Below are 8,459 nucleotides of genomic sequence, written 5' to 3' on the forward strand. Positions count from 1 at the left end.
TAGGCACAGAAGAATATGATGAAAATCATCAAGAAGTCAAAGTATTCCCCCAACAAAGTGATTTACCAGACTTGTGGAAGATGAGAGAGGGAGAATTATGGTACTGCTACAAGTATTTCCCTTGAAGTTCCTACTCTTCCAAATCTTAAAATATACTAGCAAAAGGAAGCACTTTTGATGGAAACAGGAAATGTGAAGGCTTAGATTTTAAACAGCTGGGTCCATGTTCCCAGCAGATGTCCATCACATTCTTGATGCCCATGTGGAAGACAGGTGTGGGGATCTGCCAGAATAGGAGCGCTCATTTCATCTAGGACTTGACCAGGGAGTGACCAGCAAAGAGCCAGACGCCCAGAGGTCGGGAAATAGAGGGATCGGTCTGCTGTATGTGGTCTGATGATCTTGTGAAGGTATGGTCAGTCCCCTTGGTAACCTAGTAGGCGAGGACAAAGGTTTTAAATGTGAGGTGAACGGTTGTAGGTAGCCAGTGGAGGGCAGTGAGGAGTGGAGATTGCGTGTGGAGTGTTCTGTTTGAGGTTGCAGACCAAGCAAAGAGCAGCCTTCTGGATGGACTGCAGAGGAAGGGAGGCCACTGAGGAAAGGGCTGCAGTAGTATGTGAGCGAGGACCAGGGCCTAAACCACAATCTGGACTGAGTCGGTGGAGGACTGAGCAGATTCTCTTATGTTGCACATAGGGAAATTCTGCACTCTCAGCTCACCCCTGCAATATCTGCGGTGTTATCATCAAGTTGTCATCGAGCTAGAAAAACCGCTAGTGGTCTCAAACAGGATCACATGGCAGAGATGTAGAGAACCGCAGTCTTTGCCAGGTTCAGCTTCATTGTTGGTGCTGATTTTCCATCCGGCGCAAGATGCTGTTCAGGCAGGCTGTGATGAGTACAGAGACCTGTAGGTAAGATGGTGGGACTGATAATAAAGTAGTGACAACATGACAAGCCATGATCAGCGATGACAGGGCCAAGGGATTTGGTGTAAACTACAGCCTTGTGTCACAGAGCGTATCCCATCGTGCGGGTTTCAGCTCACAGTACTTGTGTATTCCGCATTTATTTCCTCTGGTCTGGAGGTACTGCTCAAGTAGTCACTGTGTATTCATTAACACACCCGTGTGTTGAAGCAGTAGGTCACAGCCGAGACATAATGTATCAAGACCTTCTCATGGGCTGCTGTTGGGGTTTGGTTCCTGGTCAATGTTCTGGGGTTCTAGAAGAACAAATTCAGTCACGATACAAAATGTTCTGGCCCCTACTCAGAACAAATTACAGTGGTTTCCTTCTTTCATTCTTCTTAGCAAAGCAGGAACAGACAACACAGCAAAAAAAGAAGGCAAACATGTGGTGCCACAATAGTTGCTGTCAGTGCTTTACCAAAAAGAGGCCATGGGGTGACAGCGTGTGTCACCAAGAATGTCAACAACTACGTCGCCCCTTCAGACTTCAAAGCCTCCAAGGGTACACTGTGATCCAGAAAGATAAAAGCTTGAGGCAAGCTGTGTTTCAGGTTATAATTTCCACATTCTATTCCCGCTAATGCAGTGTTTTTAATTTGATTGATGCTGCTTGCATAAGAGAATGATTAACTTCACCCGGCATATAACTATATCTGTATTGGAGAACAAATAGCAACTATTTTCACAATAATAAATACAAACGGATAAAACAAGGCCCGGGCAAAGTGATGATTAATGCTAACCAGTACAGTATGTATGAACACCTTTGTTATTTTATTAAAATATTAAAAACTTACTCTGCTCCTTTTTATATTTGTACATGTTATGTATTTGAATAGCTTTTCTGAAAACACTGCAAGTCTATGAAGTTGGCCTATTTTATATTGTTGAGTCAACTCAACAGTGCTCTTTATTGATGAAAATTTCACACACCATGGCTGACTTAAATGACCGGAATACCATATTAACGCCACGCTGCCTCCTGTTTCACTGGAGTGAGCCCTGGAATTTGCCTTCAGCGTGTGAGAAAGCACATTTTGTACAAATTATAACAGTTTCCTTTTGCCTAAACCTCATTTGCACAAATTATTTTGCATTTTTTTAGTACTGTTGATTCAGGGATGAGCCTAAAGTCAGGCATAAAAAAAACCCTTTGCATAAATGTACTGTAGTGGATACGCAGGCCTGTAGCTATGGATACTCTTGGCCTTGGGCAGCATATATTGGGAGCCCCCACCAATATATGTTGTAACAAATTCAAAATAGGTATGCCCTATATCCTGGGTCCCCCTTTGGCCCAGGCATGGGACAAAATGTCCCAGTTTTCCCCTCATATCTGTGGCCATGTGGATATGGAGCTGCTAAAAACATTGACTCAGTCACAAACGTTTTTATAGCTAGTTGCTTGTTTGTAGAAGTATGGCAGTGATGTTAAAGGATGGCCTTGCAGGTAAAAAGTTGACGGTTGGAAGAAAACAAAAAAAACAAAAAAAAACCCCATGAAACTCAGAGATGCAATCTGAGCAAACAAGGTTTTCTCTCAGTTTCTCCCTGTGATAAGTCATCCCGTTCCTCCACCATATACTCAGCAAGCGGTGATTCAAGGCTTTTTTTCCTGAGGATTTAAAACATAATGGCCTCCTGTTCCATTTCACTCTCTGAATCCTCCCGAATCCCGTAGAGTTCCTCTGGCCCAGCCTGCAGCTCTGTTACAAAAATGATTCAAGCCAGAGTTCTGCTGTTTGTTAGCTCTGTCTGAGGGCTATCATCCCAAAAGCCTCTTGCATCCACCATCCAGGATCACTGCATAAGAGGGCAGCCATGCTCAGACTGGAGCTATTATAAGCCTATGCTGATTAAATTTTAATTTGCTTTCAAGGCAAGGCAGCCTAAATAGACGGAACCAAAAATATAAATCTCACTACAGGCATTGGTTCCTTGATTGCTCCACTGAACTGCACATGTGAAAAAGACTTCTTTCCTCAAAATACAGACATCTGTTTTGATGTTGTATACTACTACTACTACTACTACTACTACTACTAATAATAATAATAATAATAAATAATAATAATAATAATAATAATAATAATAATACATGTTCTTTATGTAATGCTTTTCATTTTTAATTTTAACTCTGCAGCTTTACCTGGGTAATTTGGCGAGGCAATATATTAGTCATTTGTGAAATAATTGTCAAATTGTGAAAATATACCTTGTGCTGTTACGCAATGAGAACATTCTTGTTTCACACACAATGCGAGGGGTGACCTTCTTTTTCTGGTCCATTATAAACAGGGAAAGGAAAACTCCTATGTGCTCAGAGTTCATACTAAATATTGTTAACATGCAGGTGTGCTTCGATTCATGTCTCCGTCTCTTTGTGATACACGTGTTTGTGTGTATGCTGCACAATGTCTGTTGTCCTTGCACACTTTAGCTTCATTTAATGAAAACAAATTATATTACATAGAAACACTACCAGTCTCTATTCCACTCTCTCATTATCTCTCTCTCTCTCTCTCTCTCTCTCTCTCTTATATATATATATATATATATTATATCTATATATATACATATATATATATATGTATATATATCTTTCAGACTGGCCAGTTACATACTGTTCTGTACCTTGGTCCCTTGACTTCATGGCATTCCAGACCCCACTGCATAATTCCAGTAAAACAAACACATTTTTTGGGGTCACAGAGTTATCACTCTAGGATTCATGTACAGTGGCCGTTATGGCACCCGGGGGTTATGACACTTTTTTTTCAAGTGTTGTATAACCCCCAAACCCCCCCCCCCCCCCCGCACAAGTAAACACCACCCCACCGTACAGCCTCAGGATGGTCTCCTCGAGTTCCACCAGCTGTAATTTATGTGGTCGGCAGGGCAGGGTCCCCTAACAGAACATTCCAGAACTCCAGTGTGTTGCATATACAGTTCCTGAGGAATATGCCAGAAGAGCTATCAGTCAAATGTCATTGCAGCTGTTTGAATAGACATAGTAGGGCGTGTGGATGATTGCAACAGGTGTGGAGCTACATTGTCCACAAACCAAAACGATATTAATGTATTACAAGTGAGAAATTTCCAAGAAGAAATGCTTGGCTTGCAGTAAAGAGCAAGGCTGACCATTTGCTTTTACTAATTCATTCGCTACATTACTCATTTAAAGACCATTTAGGGAGATTCAAAGAAATGTATTTCAGCTTTAGGCCATCCTGTCTGCAACAGGCATCTAGCAGTAAAAGGACTTCTGAAGATTGTAATTAAAATATGCCTGTGTCAGATAAAGAAGATCAAATGAATCATTCACTCATCCCATTAATCACAATCATGTATGCTAGCTGCCTCATTTTTATTTTAAGTTTCTGTGATGGACTTATGTTCTTTGTTTTCTTATTATTGTATGTATGTTAAAGTTCAGAAGATGAATATGTGAATAAACTCCATCTTCTCCTTTGGCTTTCAGGCTGTTTGCATCATTACAGAGGAAGTCAGAAGCTGTCTGTGCCTTAGGCCTAAGAAACTGTCAGTGTTGGGGCGTATCCAGAGCTGCATCCAACAAGCAGGTCCGGGGGCATCTTGTGTATTACATCCTCTCTGAGAAAATGTGAAGGAAAGGAAGCCAAGGGAAAGTTTGTCCTGCCAGAGGCTGCCCAGATGTCAGATTACTTACCAAACTGTCCAGGAAGGACACAAATCAACCATGGAAAGCCAGACGTACAGCAGAGCGTAACGGATAGGGTTCATGTGTTAACTGTAACACTGCGCAAAACAGCTGGCCAACCTCATTTCGTAACCTCTTGACATAGCGTACTTCTTGCCAAAGGTCACAGGGATCAAGTCAAGATGGCTCGGAGTCCAAGCACCAGCTTTTGCATGTGCATTCGATCCCATAAGTCTCATAGTTCCGTGAAACCAGAACCTGCCAAGGGGTCTGGCAGGAATCTATGACGTGCAATTTCTGTTCTGGCATCGCCCATCATGGTGTGAAAAAAAAAAAAAAACTGTAACCTAAATAGAGGAGCTCCAAGACCTCCAAGCCTACAAGCATGGTTCTATTAATACCCGTCTGTGTTTTTTTTTTCTCTTTTTAAATTTTAAAAAATTGTTTTATGGTGTTTTACTTTTATTTAATTAACTTGTTTTTTTGGGAAATAGCTTGAGCTATTTGTCTATGCCATGTCCCTGTTTTATTTTATTTGGTGTGACAGTAAGGGTCCGAGTGAGATGTAAATGCATAAACTCAGCACATAATACACAATGCACTAGACTCAATATGTCACTCTAAAAGTCAATGAAAGTGTTTTTCGTAAACTTTTTTCAGATCCATTTCATTATTAATTTCATAGTCCATGACTTTAGTAATTTTCCAGGTACAATGGGCCACACCTGATACCTAAGTAAACGGGGGTGTTTCAATATATGTGAATATATTAGCCAATTGCGATCATTCCTCAGTGGTAATACCGTTCATTTATATCGGCTTCTGATGCTTTGGAATATAATCAGAAAATACCTACATTAAGTAAACCTGCATTAGGTTAACATTTAAATGTGTGGCAAATTGTGCGGATTTTGGGGAGCATAATGAATTAAAAAGATGTTCGTTGTGCGCTATTCAATTAGCATTACGTTCTCTTTGTGTGCTTGGGCCAGGGCAAAGGTTCAGCGCAGCGCTATTTCCCCCCGTCATAACAGGGAGTCCCGCTAGCGTGCTGCGCCGGAGCCTCTTCCGCCATGCAGGGCCGCGATAACGCGTCCCCACCCTCTCAGCTATCAGCGCGCAGGCGGAGCATGAGGGTGACCACACCGCCTCTCCCGAGACGGCACGCACGCACCCCAGTCCGGTCCTAACCAGTTCTGCTTGTTTATCACTCCCCCTCAGCTCCCTGGTGAGAGCGCGTAGAGCTGGGAGAGAGAGAGAGAGAGGGGGGGGGGGAGAGAGAGAGAGAGGAAGGAGAGAGAGAGAGAGAGAGAGACGTTATTTTAGAGAAAAAAGATTATGTTTATATTCAGTGTTTAACATTCACTGGCAATAAGGCCACCAGAATCTTGTTAAGAAACAATGGTCAAGCTTTTAAGATGGCGTGTCACTGATAGAGATTCAGTGAGCACAAAACATCAGGCTATACGTTATCGTAACAGGATTTATTCCTGTCAGCTATGCGTCAAAGAGGAAGGCAGTCTTGAAACAAAGGCTGATGAGAAAGCCAGAACTTACTGGTTTTCAAAAAAAAAAAACCCCCATCAACCTCACTACTGAATTATGTATTGCACCATGAAGTGTACTGAATGTCTGGAAACTTGACATGTCTCTGACACACAGCCTACAAACCTTTGCTCATTTAGAAAGTGATAGTTGGCCCTCCCCGTTCCAGGGGAAAGTTTGTAAAACCTTATTAGACATCTCTCTATATTGTGTTTCACCCATGAATGTGATTTTATAATGTCTGGTACTTTCTATTATGCAGACCTACGGTGTTTGCAGGTCAAGAAGTAGGTCCACCTCTGCACCTGTTTCTTTGTTTTGAGCCTGCTGTGATGGACAGGCCAGGGAAAACAGTGCACAGGCCATTCTGAAGAGGATTTGTTTAGCTAACAGAGATGTGTCGAAGTGTGCTATAAATCATTCATGGATAAATTAAACTGAGGAGTCTTTGGCAACCAGCCGGGAAAACCTTTAACATCTTATAATCAATCTTCCTACAATCAAATGAGAGCTGGCTCTATAGTCATACACTAATGCTCCCCCTTTTGTTAGTCAATCATGTACACTGAGTAGAGTATCCCCAAAGAACAGGGAATGGGTGTTGGGAAAATGCTAAAAAATAAATAAATGAAAAATGGAATAAATAAATAAATAAATAAATAAATCTATTGCGGGAAGTTTCTGTAAATATTACCTTTCATTTTCCAATTTATTTGGAACTGGAATGCTAAGTTTGTACTCAACCAAATACCACCACAGGCTTGGTCTTTATTAAAAGTGATTTGTAATGCCCCAAATCAATCAAAATGTCCCCACCTTTCAGCCAAAACAAATGATACACTGTTCTTTGTTAAAATAAATACATGGGTCACTATACATGTGTGATAGCAATTACTTTAAGCATATATAGGTTATAGAATGAGCCAGTATCTTTATGAATTCCATTACTTTTTACCAGGATTAGTTGAAAACAAGTTACCTTGTTTTCTAAGAAAGGCTTAAGAACTTGTTTTCTTATTTCCCCCCATTTTGTCATCTGTATAGGATGATATATTGTATCTCAACTTCAGCACAATTTAAGCCAAACATATATTATGTGGTTCGCTCTCTGGGAACACTGCCAACATCATTGTTTATGCTTCTGACTCAACCTCATCATCACTTGGGCTAGTGCCGTGGGGACTGGGCTTGTTAATGTCAAGATTTTGTCATGTGCACTCTAGTACCAACAGGTGGCCAATCTGCACTATAACATAATTAAGGCAAGAGGTCATCCATCTAAATAAGCCTACCAAGTTTGTTAAGCCTCTGGAGTTAGAGCTAAAAGTTATTAGAGGTCAAAGCCAAGGGAGAAAAAAGAAAAAGAAAAAGAAAAAGAAACAAAAACAATAGTGCTCCAGAACCTGTGTTGTTTGGACCCCTAAATATCCACACCAGACAAAAGATCTGTTTCACACAAACACGGAAAAACCATCTAGAATGTTTAATATATGAATGATTTTCAGTTGCTATTCAGTAAGGATCATCACAGGCACACAGATCACAGGAAGCTTCCTTTGTACTTTAATTGTGAACAGGCTTAAAATGGTTTGAAAAATGATTGAGGGGTTGCTCTGTTGTAATGACGTCAGCTAAGACCTGGGCAACCTGTTTATTGTAGGGCAAGGCATCATATGGGGATTCCCTTGGTCAAGCACATAAAGAAGTTATAAATAACTTCCCAGGATTCTTTCTTCGTCACACATTGTCTAGATTTCCCTCTATAGTCCATAGTAGCTGCATGAAGACAATAAATATTAATTTCTATAATAACTATATTATTAACTATATTATTATTAACTTCTATAATTAACTATATTAACTAAAGTCAAGGTTCAATAATATATATAAAGACTGTTCTTTTTAACAAAGCAAAAGTACAATATTGATTATTTATTGGCACTTAGTTTGTTTTTGTCCTTTTTGTTTGAACTGCAATCAGTGAGTCCATGAAAGGTGAAAATGCACAGAAGCTGGTTGGTTAAGACCAGTGACATCATAGTGACTACATCAGAAAAACATAGGATTAGCACTAATTCTGTTCATTACACAATCTGAAATCAATGCTACGGTGTGGTTTTAACTACACATAATCTTCCAGTAACTCAAAGCCAAAGCCAAAGCCAACTGCAGCACCTCTTTCAGCCCAACAGCATGGCCCCTTCTTGATTCAGTGTGACCACATAGTGCATGAACTGCATCTCCATCCTTTTTGCAAACAGAAT

Source organism: Anguilla rostrata, chromosome 14, assembly GCF_018555375.3.
Source record: "Anguilla rostrata isolate EN2019 chromosome 14, ASM1855537v3, whole genome shotgun sequence".
In the NCBI taxonomy this organism is placed as follows: domain Eukaryota; kingdom Metazoa; phylum Chordata; class Actinopteri; order Anguilliformes; family Anguillidae; genus Anguilla; species Anguilla rostrata.